General features: G+C 41.4%; 1 protein-coding gene across 1 annotated transcript in view; it reads right to left on the bottom strand.

Annotated features, from left to right (window-relative positions):
• The window catches only part of PLCH1 (phospholipase C eta 1), a 232,490-nt gene extending 220,805 nt beyond the window's left edge, over nt 1–11,685 (bottom strand). Inside the window, exon 1 of the mRNA XM_061194551.1 lies at nt 11,452–11,685. The gene's annotated coding sequence lies outside the window, so the exon portion shown is untranslated. The remainder of the gene's footprint in view (nt 1–11,451) is intronic.
• Between the last annotated feature and the right edge of the window lie 6,105 nt (nt 11,686–17,790).

Genomic DNA, 17,790 nt, shown 5'->3' with positions numbered 1-17,790 from the left:
GCAATTCTCTACTGAAACGTAATGACAACGTTCCGTTTTTAAAGCAAATTGTGATGAGCGATGAAAAGTGGATACTGTACAACAATGTGGAATGGAAGAGATCGTGGGGCAAGCGAAATGAACCAACACCAACCACAACAAAGGCCCGTCTTCATCCAAAGAAGGTAATGTTGTGTATTTGGTGGGATTGGAAGGGAGTCCTCTATTATGAGCTCCTTCTGGAAAACCAAGCGATTAATTCCAACAAGTACTGCTCCCAATTAGACCAACTGAAAGCAGCACTCAATGAAAATCGCCCAGAATTAGTCAACAGAAAACGCATAATCTTCCATCAGGATAACACAAGACCGCATGTTTCTTTGATGACCAGGCAAAAACTGTTACAGCTTGGCTGGGAAGTTCTGATTCATCCGCCATATTCACCAGACATTGCACTTTCAGATTTCCATTTATTTCGGTCTTTAAAAATTCTCTTAATGGAAAAAATTTCAATTCCCTGGAAGACTGTAAAAGGCACCTGGAACAGTTCTTTGATCAAAAAGATAAAAAGTTTTGGGAAGAAGGAATTATGAAGTTTCATGAAAAATGGCAGAAGGTAGTGGAACAAAAGGGTGAACACGTTGTTCAATAAAGTTCTTGGTGAAAATGAAAAATGTGTCTTATTTTTACTTAAAAAACCGAAGGCACATTTTGGCCCACCCAATAATTTCATTGGTGGGGATTCTTTGAAGTCTAGGATAAAAATAGATTCTTCCAAAGGAAGGGGAAAAATTGGTGTTCGCTCAGTACCAGGAACACTTGCAATGTAGGAACTCTTTAAATCAAATTTTCATCTTGATGTTTTTCTGACCACCTAGTTATTATGATTCCAGATGCAAATCTGTATTAAAGCTGGCTCAGGATCACAAATTCTCAGGACCAAATAATCAGGATCTGCTCAGAACCAAGATTTTTGAAAGGTGATTTTCCTTACAATATTATAGGGTTAGAAAGAAGGTAGATAATTATTTTTATTTTTGTTTTTATTCTAATTCACCCTTACAAGGAGGGAGAAGCCCTTTGAAGTCCTAGCTTTATGACCAAACGGTCCCTCTCAGATGTTTTAACTTTATCTCTTGTCCCCTATGCCCTCAGGCCATGAAAGCAGAAGTTCAAGTTAACCTGGTTTGGCAAATGTCCTCAAGGCAAAAAGCCAGCTTCATTACTCAGTAGACCCCTCTTCACTTAGCATTTAAAGCCCGAATATTCATTACTTTCTTACAGGTTACTGCACTTAAGAAAATAATCTTTCTACTGTACCCAACATATTCAAATTGCTTCATCGGGAGTATTAGTGAACTATATTGCTAGAAACAGAATTCAAGCCTGGGAATTCACATTCAAAGCCACAGAACCTTGCAATCTGACAGTCAAATCAGGACCTGATCTAACCCAAAAGCTTATTAGCTCAGTGCCTGCTAATTTGTAATAACGGCTGATACTTTTTAGCACTTCCTATGTGCCAGGTACTGTGGTAAATATTTTACGAAATATTATTTTTTTCATCTTTACAGTGATCCTAAAGGCTAGGTATAATTATTATCCCCATTTTACAGATAGAGAAACTGAAGCACAGAGAGGTTAAGTAATTACCTAAGGCCCACAGCTATCAAGTGACGGCACTGGTACTTGAACTAAATAAAAATTAACTTCAGTGATTACACTCTTAAGATCTATGTAATTTTACTCCCTAATAAATAATGAATATAAGACAGGGAAAGAGAAAAAGACAATAAAAGAAAGAGAAAGGGAGCGAACACACTATTAGGTATGGCAAACTCAGTAATGAGATCCAGACTTTTCAATGTACAATCTTTTCCAGTTAACAACTAACTCCTGGTTATTTGTCACTGGCCTATATGTTTTCTATTATATTCTCTTGCATAGTGTCCTTCCCTTGAATATCTAATATGTTCCCACTAAAATCATGGGAACCAGACTGAGACACTATTCTAGCGGCCAGGTCTTGGTTCATGGCCACCCTCAGAATCCTCCATTATTCCAAAAGAATCTCGTCCACATTCAAGGAAGAGCAGGGTTCTCCTGAGTGTCCAAACAAACAGAATCAGAACCCACCGAAGTCTGAACGCTCAACATTTCTCCTTTCCTTCAGTAATGCTAGGACACAAGAACCTATGCAGCCACAAGAGACAATAAGGAATTCAAGTTAGCTACGATCCCAGGGAGTGGGAACCCAGCAGTGCTACAGCCAAGCCCAGTGTTGACACCATCCTGCCAGGACTGGAGATACTTTTGGATTCCAAAGACACCAACTCTCCCAGACCTGGGGAGATAAGTGAAATATTTGAGACTTGGAAGGAAGTGTGAAAAGCAACTAAATGCTTATCATATAAGAAAAGTAAGCTGACTTACTGATCCTCTATCAGGCAGTGATCTGAAACTTATTCATTTGTTTCTTCAAAATTGATTTTTTAATCTATAATAGAAAGAATGAAGTGACACCTTCTACTCTGAGGCTCTGCTCAAAATGGAAATTTGTAAAGTCACCTGTAAGTGAATATGAGAAAAGCAAGTTTTATCTATATCAAGATGCTAATTTTTTACCTATCAGGTTAGCAAAAATCAAGAAGTTTAATGACAAACTGTGTTGGTGAGGGTGTGGAGAAATCATCATGTAATACATTTCTGATAAGGGTAAAAACTGTACAAATTCCATTGAAGTCAATTTGACGATATTTATCAAAATTACAAATGTACATACCTTTGACTTAGCAATCCCACTTTCAAAAATATATTCTATAGCCATACTTGAACATGCAAACAGTGTATATATAGAGTTATTTACTGTACCATTGTTTTCAAAAGATCAGAAGCAACCTAATTATCCATTAATCTGATTAAATTTTCATATATCCATACATTGGAAAATATGTAGCCCTTAAAAAAATCCAGAATAGCCAACATAATGTTGAACAAAGTTGGGAGACTGAAACTATCCTACTCAAGACTTACTCTAAAGCTACAGTAATCAAGACAGTGTGGTATTGAAGAAAGAGTAGATAAATAGGTCAATGGAACAGAATACATAGCCCAGAAATAGACCCACATAAATGGAATTACTGATCTTTTACAAACAAGCAATACTATGGAACAAAGACAGTTCTTTTCAAAAAAATGGTGCTGGAACAACTGGACATCCACATGCAAAGAAATGAATCTAAACATAGACCTTATACCCTTCACAAAAATTAACTCAAAATGAATCACAAACCTAAATTTAAAACACAAAACTATAAAACTCCTAGAAGATAACATAGGAAAAAAATCTAGATGACCTTGGGCATGGTGGTGACTTTTTAGATACTACACCAAAGGAATGATCCATGAAACAAAGAATTGATAAGCTGAACTTCATTAAAACTTAAACCTTCTGCTCTGTGAAAAACAATGTCAAGAGAATGAAAAGACAAGCCACAGACTGGGAGAGAATATTTGCAAAAGACACATCTGATAAAAGACTATTATTCAAAGTACACACAGAATTCTTAAAACACAAAAAACCACCTGATTTAAAAATGGGCCAGAAACCCTAACAGACACCTCACCAAAGATATAGAGATGGCAAAGAAGCATACGAAAAGATGCTCTACATGATATGTCATCAGGAAATGCAAATTAAAACAATGAGATACCATTACACACCTATCAGAATGGCCAAAATCCAGAACACTCACACCACAGAATGTCGGTGAGGATGTAGAGCAACGGGAGCGCTCCTTCCTTCCTGGTGGGGATGTAAAACGGCACAGCCACTTTGGAAGACAGCTCGGCAGTTTCTTACAAAACTAAACGTATTCTTACCATACGATCCGGCAGTTGTGCTCCTTGGTATTTACACAAAGGAGTTGACAACATATGTCCACACAAAAACCTGCACATGAATGTTTATAGCAACTTGATTCGTAATTGCCAAAACTTGGAAGTAATCGAGATATCCTGCAGTAGGTGAAGGCAGAACACAGGATGTTTAGGGCAGTGAAAACACAGTGTATGATATCACAATGATGGATACAGGTCATTACACATTTGTCCAAAGCCATAGAACGCACAACACCAAGAGTTAACTGTAATGTAAACCATGTAATCTAGGTGATTATCATGTGTCAATGTGGGTCATCAATTGTAACAAATGCACCATTCTGCTGGGGGTTGTTGGTAATGGGGTGTCTATGCATGGGTGGGGCAGGGAGCACATGGGAAAGTCTGCACCTTCCCTTCAATTTTGCTGTGTACCTACAACTGCTTTTTTCAAATAAAGTAAAAAGAAAAAAGAATTAAGAAGCTCTATGTGCTGATATGAAATGATATATAAAATATATTGTTACAAGAAAAAAATGCAGAATCATATGGATGGTACATTACCATTTGATTCTTAAAAGGAAGAAAGCATCCATATATATTTGCTTGTATATATATATCTTTTTGAAAAAATACATAAGAAACTAATAACACTATTGGTCTATTAAAGAACTGGACGGCTGAAGGACAAAGGTGAGAGAATTTTCACTAAATGCCCTTTTAGCTTTAAAAAAAAATTTTTTACACATGAGAATGTATGATCTATTCAGTTATTCTTTTCTAGCAAAAGTTACAGAGTAATAAGAATAATTCTGTGAGGAAAGAATGTTTTATTTACTTCACCAAATTGGAGATGAGAAATTTTCAAGAAAGTGCTGAGAGCTGACCCTGACTTGAGTTTTTGCTTTTGATTGAAACTGGACACTAAATAATAGATTTCACATTTCTCTTTTGACAAGTGAAAAAGTTGGTACACAGTTTGTGTTCACTCTCTTCCAAGGCTGTATTTTAATGATTTACCCAGTAAACAGAAAACTACTTCCAATTCACAACCTATTTCAAACAAGAAAAGCTGTGGTTCACAATAAAACATTTGTACACAAGTTTTTTTTTTTCTTGTTCAATTTGAGAAGAAAAGATTCCTCTGACATTCACATTCAGACACTGCTCAGCAAAATAAAATCATCACATTATAGGGATTTCTCTATGGGGAAAAAAAATGGGGCAGGGTGTGGGGGGCTTTCTGGGCTTCACTCCATACACACACTGCCAGCATAAGACAGGTTTAGTGACTCAGGAGTGGGACAGGTCTAATTCCCATTGGCCCACTGAGTCTGGGGGCAGCCAATACCTGATGCTCTATGAGAGGGAAGAAAACCATGAAAATTCAAAACAAACCTCCCCAAGCCCTGTTATTGAAATCCAGTGTTAAAAAACATTTAAAAATGACTAAATACAAAAAAAAAAAAAATTACTAAACGTGAAATTTGAGACTTAAAAAGATAGTAAAAAAGAGAATTTCTTTTCTTTGAAATCACTTCCCAGTTTCCTACTTCTACCACTTAGGACCCAGGAGGTGGTTACTTATTTCTTCATTATTGAAACCCAAGTATTGTTTTTCTTACTTTAATTTTACTTATTAAGTTTCAAAATCTAAAGGTATACAATGAAGAGTTTACCTCTCGTATCTGTCTCGCAACTAACATTATTAGTTTCTAGTGTATCCTTCAAGAAATATTCTATATGCATGGAAGAAAATCCTCCCTTCTCTTCTCAACCCTCCTTTTCTGTTTTACACAAATGGTTGTATGGAACCAACAGTCTTTACATTGAAATAAAAATCAAAGGATCTTTTCATAATCCTAACTCCTTTTTCTATGAAGAAATCTTTTTTAAAAAAAATTTCTTTTCAATCCCATATCACTCAAAGTTAAGAAAGAGTTGCTTGGCAAAAAGAAATAGGAGGTCTAGAGAACTAAATAACATACAATTACACAGCAAATCAACTCACTTAACTTCTGGTTCAGGATTCTGACCCCTGAAAAAAAACATACAGGTCTTCAAAGTTCCCACCAGAGGTTCCGCTAGCACTCCACGGAGACCTGTTCCAAGATCCAGAGGCTCCTTCAGTTAAATTGAAGAGGGAGAGAAGAGGGAAGTGGGAAGCTGAATTCAAATGTTTGGTTCTGGTGGACCAGCAACAAGGAAGTGAAGGCAGATCTAAGAGAAACCATGATTGCCTTAGATCAGTTAATCAGTAACTCACATGCGATAGCACCAAACTAGATCTTTCTGCCTTCCAGTGGCAATTGAAAGCTAAGGCATGGGCACCTGAATGGTTGGACAGGTTCTTAAGTCCCTTGCTAAATTCAGAAGACCGAGCCACAGAGAAAAGAGGCTGCTAGTAGGGTAAGACACAGAAAAACTCATGAAGAAGGAAACTCAGAGCGCTCCAGGGTCCTATGCGTTGCCTCAAGCGAGGCTGGCATCCAATCTTCTGAAACCCTCCACCTTTTCTTCTCCCCTGGAGTCAGAGACATAGGGAGAAAAGAAGGCCCAGGATAGAGTTGTGCTCTTAAGGTGTGGTGTACTAATAAGGTCAGTAGACCAGGTGTCTGCTGGCAATGTCAAGGTTCAAGTCCCATTTCAGCTCTGTGAGTGTGGACATTCCTGAGCCTCAGTTTATTCATGGGTAAACCCACTCAAAAATACTGCAAATCTGAAACCAGCTTAGTACAGTCTCAACACCACAGCCAGAGTCGTTTTAGAAGCACCAAAACTCCAGATTCTAGCCTAAGTTTAGAAATTTTCAGCAACTGTGCAAGTTGATTCAGGTCTCCAATTTGAAAAGCATTACAGAAAGACACCATCTGATTCTATCCAGCAGTAAAGTTTATGCAAGATAAAAGTCAACATCTAAGTCTTGGGATGCCAGAAAATACACATTAAAATCATGAGGGGTCCTCTTAGACCCAGCACAATTTGACAACACAATCTCAAAGTGATAAGTGGGCCACTTTGATGTGAAAAAGCATCTGCAGAAGGGAATCTAAACACCACTCACTTCTAAACAAATAGCCAACACAGTTTATAAACAAAGTCTTGAATGTTTTTCTGGAACCAGGCCTGAATTTATAACCTCCTAAACTCCATAGAGGGAATGCAGCTTCTCCACTCAGCAAAAAGCTGATCAGAAAAACCTCTAAAAGTCTATTTTGATTGGCATGGTGAGTTTGAAATGAAAACTCAGTATTTTTCATAAATTAAGCCTTGCTTTTCTGAGTGGCAACATGATGTAATAGAGCACGTAGGCAGACAGACCTGGGTTCAAATTCCAAGACTATTCCATACTCACTGAGATCTTGGGCAAGAAACTAATCTCCAGGTCTCACTAGTAACATGGGATAATAATTCCTGCGTCTTTTTATGAATTTTAAAGTGACCTAAAATAAATGCCCAGGCACATGGTTGGAATAAATCATGGCAGAATTCCTCAGGCCAAAATACATGCTGAAAAATCTCTCTTTGGCGTTTATGCATGTGAACCATATACATTCTCATGACATACACATGGTTATAACCAAATATCAGAAGGTGCCCACTGTCAATTCCACTCAGTGAAATTAGATTAAGTCATAAAACATTGCTGGTGTTTGACCATTTTATAACTACAACTACAGCAAGTTCATACGGTTACAAATACCCAAAGTCTAGAGCAAGGATTTCCTATCTGTCCTCCCTAGATTTCCTAGAAACAGCAGGATCATTAGAAATCAGAACATTTTCACCCCGGTTCTTTCATTTATTAGCTGTATGACTTTAAGAAAATCCTTTAGCAACCTTGGGCCCTGGTGTCCTGATTCATATAATAAAAATAGTAGACGTATTTTTCTGCTCTGTAATTTCATGATGATCAGGAGGCACAAGCATTTAGTTTAGTGCATCTAAAATGCAGACTTGATGAGAATTTTTTTTTAACTTTTCTATAAAAGTTTTCTTAGTTGTCCCTCTGTGTTCATCCTGTCCTCTTTTACTTTGAAGCACGGAAAACAGAGACCCTGAGGATAATAACACAAAGCTGTGTAAACTTCTTCATGGGCTTCTTAAAATGCACTTCTAATTCGGCACACCCTACCACAGCAGTCCTGGATTTCTCCTTAAACAAAAATGGTCACGGGTGTCAAAGAGATGTGAGTGAGTGTCCACTGAACTGTGTCTAAATGATTTTCCTTGTGAGCAAAGCCGGCCTGGAATAAGCCCCTACTAGTGAGGAAAGAGAACATGCTTCCCAGGCCGAGGAGGCATTGTTCAAAGTAATGAGTTCTGCACCACTTGGGCCACAATTCACAGCTGAGTCTGATTTTCCAAGACAGAGAGCAATAACCAAATAGGGATGATCTTCAGCAAGCTTCTCTGAGCTGATAATAGTAGACTCATGAGGTGGTGCAGGAAAGGAGGCTACAGTCTCCTTAACCTTCTATGTCCTAGGAGTGACAATAGGAAATGTTGGTCAACCTTGGTCAATATTATGCCAGAGGTTTGTCACTGCTGTAATGGATTTCAATAGAGTCTGAACTCATGAAAAATGTCTAGAAATTATTCCAGTTCAAAAGTTAAAATGTTCAAATGCCTTACTGTATTCCTTTTATCTGTCTACCACAATTTTGTATCCTTCTTTTTTTTTTTTTTTTTTTTCCTCTCAGAGAAATGATAGTCACGATCCTTCAAGCAAGCAGACCAACACTATTCTTAGAAGGGAGCAGCAGGAGGTTTATTATGTCGTGAAACACGGAGCCAGAACAAAGGACTACTGAATCACTCACCTTATCTTCATCTAAGAAACCTGAGAATTACAGGATTCCTCTGTTGCTCCCAAACTCAGAGCTGCACTTGCCAAGAAGGAAGGTTTTAGGGCTGAGACTACATTACAAAAAAGTAAAAAGATAGGTGCACACAATGCTTCTTACCATATATATAAGATTCTTATCTAAAATGCTCAAAAACAATGTTCAGGGTTTTTTAAATCAGAATTTAAGCATTTGTTTCTGAATCTAGACATCTGATTACTTGGCACTTAATTAAGTGCTCCCCTTAAGACTACCAGATAGTATCTGTACCCTGAAAACCTGAAACAGGATTAGAATTATTGCAGAAGTCACAAGTCTTAGTTCATTGAGGACAGACATCTAGGTTTATTTGTCTATATCATATATAACTAGCTTTCAATAAATATGTTGACTAAATGAATAAATTAAGTAGAAAGCATGTAACAGTTTTCCTAGTATATTACATCAAAGCACCCTAACATAAAGCACCTTTATCATATTCTATTTCTATAATTCTATCCTTATATTTAGAAGACTGATTCTAAAAATAAGTTTAACCGATGTTGATGATGTGGGAAAATGTCATCAAACAGAAGCAATGACTGTAACAGCTTTTATTAAGAATCTGGTGCAGCGATAAATCCTGGCTCTGCCCATCAACCTTCCCTCCCTTTGTCTCATCCCATCGCCGCCACCCCCCAGCCTTCCCCCAAGCACTCCCAATCTCATTATCCCATGATCTGCTAAACTGCAGTTTATACCTCCTGGAACCAGCAGAAACACATGTCACTGAGAATCAGGGAACTGGAGGCAGTTACGAGCCACCAAATAGGGTCACAAAGTATCTGAACCTGGAAATTAAGAGGTTTTCTATTTTTCTAATTATGAAAAAAAAAGAAAAATTTAACTGGACATTTTTAAACATTTGAGCTAGATGGATTGCATAATGTCTCGGCATTTATAATGACTGCGATGGGAGAGAGAACTTTAACAGCACGTTTTTTGCTAATCATCTGAAAAATCATATTACCGTTGACTTCATTTGCTGATGGTGGAAGGATATTGTTTGAAAACTTCTACCAGTAATAAACATTTGCTATTCTTGAAGGCAGATTATTTAAAAATAGGATACTGCAAGACAGTACTCATATGTTACTTCATCTAAGGTATTTTTATGCCACACTTTATCCCAGGAAGAGTAACTTCATTTTAAAACTTTTATTAGCAGTTAATTCTAACCAATGTTTAGTTAACAGCAACTAGGTATACCAATCATGCTGCCAAATATTGATGCAACCTAAGAAACAGTGAGCCACAGAAAGCTACAGCTCATTCTACATGCCCCTTAAGATGTGTACCCTTGCCAAATGCTAACCTGTGTGTAAACAAATGAAACTTTTAAAGGGGGATGGAGCTGTCAAGACTTACAATTTTAAGAAAAGGAAAACGACTCTCAATCTCTTAACAGAAAGCTTGAGGAATCTGACTGGTTCCTATCAAGGCTTCTTGAACATTCCCTGAAGATTAAACCCAGAAGTGACAAAAACACCGGAGCAACTGGAAAAACAATCACTTCTTCAGGGAAAGCCCTTGTTTCTTTTCTTTGGCATTTTACTTTGGTCCATTTTGGGACGCATCTCGTTCTCATAAACAAGCCAAAAGGAAGACACAGGTGCTGCCAGTTTGTACGCGCCCGGCTCTCCACCTGCGGAAAGGCGGCGCAGGTCTGTCCCCTTAATGCTCAAGAGCAAACACCTGACCAATTTTTTTTTTAACTGCTTAACCAGTAAGTAAAAATATTTTATTGGTCTCCACTTTCATGGGCTAGAAGGGGGTGGGGGGGAATCTCAAATACTGCCCTAATATGCAATTCCTCACCTCTTCCGTCTAAGATCAAAGTGGTATTGCCGTGGGAGGTGGGAGGAGTCCTCTTTTAAATTTTAACTGGTTATTGTTTGAATGCTGAATTCCTAACGTCAAAATGAGATCATAAACTTATTCCGAGTTACAAACAACAAAGAATAAGTCTAAGGGAGCGCGAAAGAGGGCGCCGCAGACACCCTGCAGGGAACAGGGCTTGGGGGCACGCGGGGTGGCGTCTCGGACCCGCGGCGCGGTCGCCATGGGAACCCCGCGCAGGCGCAGAGCGCGCCGCTGTGTGGCCGGGACTTGCCTCTACCGGTCAGCGCCGCGCCGCTCCGGTGCCCCTGGTTTATTCCAGGAAGGGGCAATGGAGTAAATCCTCCTCGCGCTGAGAGCACCAGGTCTTCTGCGAAAACGCCCTGAGTGGGGTCACCGGGAGCAGGAAGAACCGTGAGACTCCAAGTGTAATGGACACCGCACTCCCCTTGCTGGGAAAAGCGGACCTGCTCTCTTTGCGGCGTCCGGCGGTCAGAGACCGGTCCCGAGGGTCCCGCGTGGGGGTGAAGCATCCTGCAACGAGCGATGCTTTACCCTCCACGGGGCGTAAACCCCACTCACCACCACAAGAGACCCGAGAATGAAATTCTGGCGCGGGCTCACACACCCATTCTGCCGAATTACGGAACCCCAAGACCAGCCGAGGTCCAGTTCTCCGCACAGGGGTTTGGGGGATCCCCACTCACACCACCACTCACACTGTCCTAAAGAGCGTGTCCCGGCCGGAACTGCAACGAGAGGAACTCGAGCCACCTGCTCACTTGCACACGGGGACTGCTGTAACAGTCCTCTTTTTCTTTCTCGTCCCCCCCCCTCCCCCCGCCTCATTCCCTCCCAAAGCACTGACCTGCTCAACTTCTGAGTGTTCGGGAGATGAAGGACTCCTCGGAGTCGCCGGCAGAGCAGCAGCCTCCAAAGTGCTGGCGTGATGAGTTATTGGCCCCTGTGACTCCAACTTCAAAACCCTGTCGAGGAGCAGAAGAGCCCCCAAGAAGGGCCCTTCTCCACACCGGCCTGCAGAACCCCCGAGACGGGCTGGGCAGAGTGGAGCGCCGCAGCCACAACCTGCTTTCTCATTCAAATGCTCACGCTCACTCCGGCGCCCCCTCCCTCCCAGCCCCGCAGCTCCCGCGGAAATCAGGAACTGGAGCTCGGGAGAGCGGACTGGAGCTCCCGCCGCCACCACTGGGCCCAGCCGGCTGTGTGGAGGGGGCCGAGCGCCGGACCTGGACCCCTGGGCCTACACCTCCTTGCGGGGCTCGCCGGCAGGCAAGGGCCAGAAGCACTGGGAATGAAGTCTTTTTCTTCTTCTTCTTCTTCCTCAAGTTTCAAAGGTTCCCAAACCCAGGGAAACCCCCTTGACACTCAGTTTGGGGCTGTGCTCCGGAGAGCGGTGGTGGGAAAGTACAGGAGTTTGGCGAAATGAAGTTGGCGAGGAAGGGCGCAGGGACTGTGTGCAGGTTGTACCAAAGTAAAAAGTGTCAGAACTACATCTTAAATTCCGAACTGCCCATTTTCTCTCCCCTCGCGTTTTGCACCATTCTAAGAAAAATAGCATCTATTACGCTGCTATAACCAACGAGATCCGTTGTGAATCAAGTCCAGCTAAGACTGAGGAAGACAGAGGATAGTTAACACTGCTTTTATTCCCTCCCGCCCCCCACCCCCGCCCCATCTCTTCTTCCAGATGCTTCTCCTAAGCGCTAACAGGCCAATTATTCAATCAGATCAATTTGATGGCAGGTGGACTCAAGCGGTGAATGAGAGCACGGCCCTGGCGGAGGAAAGCTTGCACACAGTAGGCACTCAAATGGTGCTGAAACGATGTCTAGTGAGCGTCCTGACGTGGTGAGTGACCAGGTCGCTGCGGCTGTTGGAACGCTGACCACCGCTGGCCCGGGCAGCAGCCGTGTGATCCGGCTTCGGGATTCCAGGATTTGCATTTATCAGCCTTCATTCAACCTGCCCTATTGTTAGTTCAAAGCCTGGCTGGGAGGGACTGGGAGACGCTGCTTCTCACTCACCTTCAGTTTAAAATTCTCCACCAATAAGAAGGTCCTAGAAAAGCTGGCAGCTTGGGGTTGGCAGGGATTTTCTGGGCTTAGTGGCAACATAAACTAAAGTCATTTTCTTTTTCAAGCGTGAATTTGCTCAGGAAGTTACAAATGAGTGCCGGAGCTCGGAGAGCTTGGCTGCCCGTCAGCTTTGACGGACAGTTAGTGTGAGGGGTGGTAGCACCGCGACCTCTCAGCGCAAGATCTAAGGTTTCACCTTTTCATCCCACTTAGCCGATACCATAGAAACAACCCATTTGTATTATTCAATTCAACAGAGGCAATTACAATGTCACAGCAAAGCACCATGGGCAAGAAGAAACTTTATCCCGAAAGCAATCCTGGACTTTCAGAAAAAAGGAAAAAGCCACCAGAATAGTCACTTGGATTTCTTCCTGCCAGGGTACCAGGAAGAAATCAGTCTGGGAAAAGATGTATAAGGTCCTTTGGCTCCATAGAAAGAAACCTTCCCAAATTTTCTTGCCCAGCTGCAAATCCCCAGTGTATAAGAAATTAAACAGATATCCCTTCTACCCCTAGATTGCTTTTTGGAGATTTGTTTGACTGGTAATCTCCATGGTGAGTAGGAAGTCCCCCCACCCACCACCAAAAAAAAAAAAAAGAGAGAGAGAGAGAGATAAAGATACCAAGACACCCCCTCACACAACCACGGAAGTTATCCACCCCCCAACCTCCTGTGTTTGTCTTTCTCATATCAAAAACTGCAGATGCAAATGGTGAAATAAACTCATACAAAGTTCATAACAAGAGCACTTGTTTGCTGTGCATTCTTTATTTTGATAGTTTTAATCGATTTCCATAATTTTGAGAACTTAAATTTTTTTTTAATTATGCAATATTTCAAACCTACCAAAAACAAGGCAAACATGCATATCATACTATCCCTCCCCCACCCCTTCTTTTTTAAATAAAGTGTTACAGATACAGGTAAAACCCCATCTCCTGGCCCTTCTCCCTCCCTTTCTCCTCAAAGGCAACCATTCTGAAGTTGGTGTGAATCATACTTCATCATGGTCTTAATGTATATATCCATAAATCTTTTAATGTAGCTTTTCCCTCTGAGTCTTTTTTTCACCATTAATCGGAGAAAAATTACTAACACCAAGAAAATGTTGTTTCATTGCTAAGTTTTTAGAAGCAGGACAGAACCATTTTTCCCTGCTTGTGACAATCAGAGGGAACAATAACAAAGGGATTAGACAGTGGGTAGGACAGTGGGTAGTAAACAGCATCTCTAGGTTACACAAACCCTTCCATGGTTACCGAACAGTCAATAGGAAAACAAAACAAATAATACCCCCTTCTGCATTCACTGGTTACAAGGGAATTGGAGAAAATGGGACCTAGGTTAACACTTCTTTAGGCAGGTAAAACAAAAGTCCTATATGGTAATAAAGTACTTTTTTGACTGGTCTCTTGGTCACGTAAGCTATAATCTTTTAGTAAGGATTTCCAAGTGTAAGGAACTCCTGCTGCTAGCTCAATTCAAGGTTGAAATCAGCCCTGCTGAAAAATCTGGGGTTGAATTCTCTCAGCTTCCCCATACACAGGGACCTCCATCCATGCAGTGAGTTACAGAAAGCCCTTTATAGGACTCCTTTGACTTAACCTCCTCCCAGCAGTAAAAGGGCTATGAAAGCACCAATTTTTCTTAAATGCCATTGACTGGTGAAAGACATCCTTCCCAACCCCCCTCTCCTCTCGCTTCCAGAGCGATGACTCTCATTAATTATACTGGCACAGCACTGCCTGGCCTCCCTTCTAAATAGCTGCCAGATTCCTACATATCACCTCTGCCTTGATACAGGATGTGCACTGACACCAAGATCACAGAAAATCCTGTAAAAGGTGCCTGATACACGGTAGATGATTGATGTGCCTCGTGGTGGGCCCGCTGTGCTGCATATCATAAGGAGTTCTTAGAAAACTGCACTAGAAATCTGTGTTGGAAATAGCTTTTTCTAGCTGTACAAAAATCATGCATTCAGTTGCAAAAATAGCTATATTTGAGACACTCAAATTTAGCCAGCAGTTATATGCGTGAAACAAGAGAGTGAAAGAGATGAATGTTATCCCTGTTTTAATCAATGCACCAAGAAATCAAGAGAATGACCAAAGAGCTTAACAACTGTCAAGGAGGAGTTACTGCTCTTTCAACACATATGTCTTAAGGACTTGCCATGTACCAGGCACTGCTTAAGTCTTAGCTGGAATATAGATAGTACTCCTGAAATACAGGGCAGTAGCTGTCCTTATGGCTTATTTAGATAAAAATCCCAAATCAAACCAGCTTGAGGGAAAAAGGCAACGTGCTGACTCCTACCTTAAGACAGGAGAAAGGATAAGGGCTTCAGTAATGACTGGATCCAGGCATTCAGAGTCACCATCACACTCATTCTCACTTTTACTCCTACTCTTTTTCTCTCTCTGCTTTTTTTCAGTATTTTGATCGTATTCTCTCCTACTACACACGAGCGTCCTCTACAGGCTGGTGGGGATGGAGCATGACCAGGGACAGCTCCAGACTTCAATCGTCTCAGCTAATGATCCCAGGGGAAGAGAGGCCTTCTTGCTTTTGCCATCTGTAAATAAGATTGAAAGGGGGGCTTCCCTGGTGGCGCAATGGTTAAGAATCCACCTGCCAACGCAGGAGACACGGGTTTGAGCCCTGGTCCGGGAAGATCCCACATGACGCCGAGCAACTAAGTCCGTGCGCCACAACTACTGAGCCCATGTGCCACAACTACTGAGCCTGTGTGCCACAACTACTGAAGCCCACCCGCCTAGAGCCCGTGCTCCCAGCAAAAGAATCCACCGCAATGAGAAGCCCGAGCACTGCAATAAAGAGTAGCCCCCGCTCACAACCAGAGAAAAGCCCGCATGCTGCATCGAAGACCCAATGCAGCCAAAAATAAATAGATAAATAAATAAATTTATAGAAGAAAGAAAAGATTGAAAGGGATTCTAATTGACCTGGTTCAAGTCACGTGTCCATCCCTAGGTCAATTAATGTGGTCAGCAACAAATAGAGTATATATGTGGCCAGTTCCTGATTATATACCCACCCTTATAGGCAGGAAGGTGGGATACTATGAGTAGCAGCCCCACCAGAACTTGGTGGAGTCAGGGAGGATTTGCTCACCATGGTAAGGGGGTTGCTCTTCCCAAATGAGGATAGGAAGGGAATCTGGCAGATGAAAAAAGCAGGTGTTCCCTACAGTGCCCTCTCCCGGATGTGCCACTAAAGAAAGACACGGGGCTTCCCTGGTGGCGCAGTGGTTGAGAGTCTGCCTGCCAATGCAGGGGACACGGGTTTGAGCCCTGGTCTGGGAAGATCCCACATGCCACAGAGCAGCTGGGCCCGTAAGCCACAGTTACTGAGCCTGCGCGTCTGGAGCCTGTGGTCCGCAACAAGTGAGGCCACGGTGGTGAGTGGCCCCCGCTTGCCACAACTAGAGAAAGCCCTCACACAGAAACGAGGACCCAACACAGCCATAAATAAATAAATAAAATAAATTAATAAAAAAAAAAGAAAGACAGGAACACCTTTTGTACAGATTCATATGTGTATGACAGAGAGAAAAATGAGAAGAGAAACTTCCTGAGTCCATCAGGAAGGATGGGGGTAGGGGAGTAGACCAGTGTAAGTGCCACCAATCTTTCCCTCCCCCGCTGGACAGTCATGTGTCCACATATGTGGCCAACCGTCATGCTGAGATGGAGATGGAGAGAAAGGAACATAAGCAGAATGGATGATCTTGGGAAGAGTTGCTTGGGTTTATGTTTTTTACTTTTTATCATGGAAATTTTCATACATACACAAAAGTAGAATAGTATAATGAAGCTCTATGTATTACCCAGTTTCAACAATTATAAATACTTTACCAATCTTTTAACTATTCAGGAATGTGGGGAATCCACTGGAATACTTAAATTCATAATGGAAGAAATGCATGCCTCCAAAATAACTAAACTGAATAAGACCAGTACATGTGAAGCTTCTTAGCAAAGTGTCTGGTACAAAATGAGCTCTCAAAAATGTCAGTTATCTTTACTGCTATTATTGGCAACCTGTTTCAAGCTTTTAAATGCTAACAAAGTCTACACATTGAAATGTACTTGGCCTACAAAAGAAAAAAAATTTTAAGGCTAAACTCTTTACCAATAGACAATAAATAACATTTTTAAATGATCCATTTTTAAATAGGCTATTCATATTCTTTTTTTTTTTTTTTTTTTTTTTTTTTTTTTTTTTAATTTTTATTTATTTATTTATTTATGGCTGTGTTGGGTCTTCGTTTCTGTGCGAGGGCTTTCTCCAGTTGTGGCAAGTGGGGGCCACTCTTCATCGCAGTGCGCGGACCTCTCACTATCGTCGGCCTCTCTTGCTGCGGAGCACAGGCTCCAGACGCGCAGGCTCAGTAATTGTGGCTCACGGGCCCAGCTGCTCTGCGGCATGTGGGATCTTCCCGGACCAGGGCTCGAACCCGTGTCCCCTGCATTGGCAGGCGGACTCCCAACCACTGCGCCACCAGGGAAGCCCTATTCATATTCTTTTTTCTAAAAAGCCTTTATAATTGTTTCCCCTTTTATATGGAAATGTCAAAAATATTACAAGCAAATGCAATTTTCACCTTACAAATAAGGAGAAAATATAGGTTAAATTGTTTGTCAAGATCAGGAATGAGTTTGGACTAGATATCCAAATTCTAAACTCTAGGTTCCCTACTTTAATACCTTGGGAAAGAAATTCATCCTGTGAATGCTGGATGAAGGTAAAATAGCAGAGTTGTGGCTACCTAAGTTCTTCAATTCAACTAAGATTTTCTTATACACCAGTTATACATCTCAAGAGAGTTTCAGTTCCCAGCATAGAATGAATACTTTAAAAGGCAGAAAGTATGCTAATTAAAGTGAACTTTTCCCATTTTCTATTTTTTCCCAACTTATTTCGTTGTTTTTTTCTCTTGGGGGTTGGGGGAGGGAATGAAGTATTTTACAGGAAACAATAGTGTCAGAGCCCCTTTTCCTTCCTCCTGAAAGCTTCACAACTCAGCTCTGTGTGTTTTGTTTCTAAAAAGACCTCCCACAGAGCCAATATCTACAACTTT

This window comes from Eubalaena glacialis, chromosome 6, assembly GCF_028564815.1.
Source record: "Eubalaena glacialis isolate mEubGla1 chromosome 6, mEubGla1.1.hap2.+ XY, whole genome shotgun sequence".
Classification (NCBI taxonomy): domain Eukaryota; kingdom Metazoa; phylum Chordata; class Mammalia; order Artiodactyla; family Balaenidae; genus Eubalaena; species Eubalaena glacialis.
Note: the sequence above shows the minus strand (reverse complement) of the source record. Positions and strands in the feature narration are given on the sequence as shown.